The sequence below is a fragment of the Sinocyclocheilus rhinocerous genome, unplaced genomic scaffold, assembly GCF_001515625.1.
Source record: "Sinocyclocheilus rhinocerous isolate Xijiao unplaced genomic scaffold, SAMN03320098_v1.1 scaffold633, whole genome shotgun sequence".
Classification (NCBI taxonomy): Eukaryota; Metazoa; Chordata; class Actinopteri; order Cypriniformes; family Cyprinidae; genus Sinocyclocheilus; species Sinocyclocheilus rhinocerous.
The window spans coordinates 254,498-255,231 of record NW_015654568.1 but is presented as its reverse complement, the minus strand read 5'-3'; positions in this window follow the sequence as shown (position 1 = coordinate 255,231).

Below are 734 nucleotides of genomic sequence, written 5' to 3'. Positions count from 1 at the left end.
GCGATTCTGGCAGAGAGAAGCGCGTGAGCAGTTAAGAGAAGAGAGATGGACAGGCCCAAAGGACTCTTGGACCAGTTTAGTGATCAGCTGAGCAGATCTGGCAGATAAAATTGCATTTGTGTTGTTGGCAGATGGAAAGAGGATCCAATTTCCCCTCAACGTTTCAGTGAACATGACTCACCTTTAACAAAATGACTACAAACCAATTACAGACAAGCATGATCATTTCCAAAGCCTGATCTCCACACGCAACTCTAATCTGCATAAGCTCAGGCTTGACAGACACTAGGACCTAAAAAAAAAAATATATATATATATATAAACATGTATATAGTGTAATACAAATTAATAAAATATAGTACATAAATTACAGAACTTTAAAAATATATATTCTTTAGATTTTTATAAATATTTATACATAAAATGTACTTACTTGCCCAAGCCAAAAGCAGCCTCCAAGTCTTGATTAATTTTTTTCAATGTGTAGCACAACCACTTAATGACGTAATAGCATTAAAACAGTGAAATGTGTGACACAGCGCCCTCTAGCGGCAAGAAACCAGTGCATGTTGATAAAGACCAGGGTTATTTTATTATTTTTGGGTAACAGAAAACACATTAAAAGACTATAAATCACAATGACCTAAAGAAGAAATAAAACCAACAAAACAATGATAAAAAAATTTAGGCTTCGGGAAACCTACAAAACGAGCCTCTCTCGTATATCGCTTATA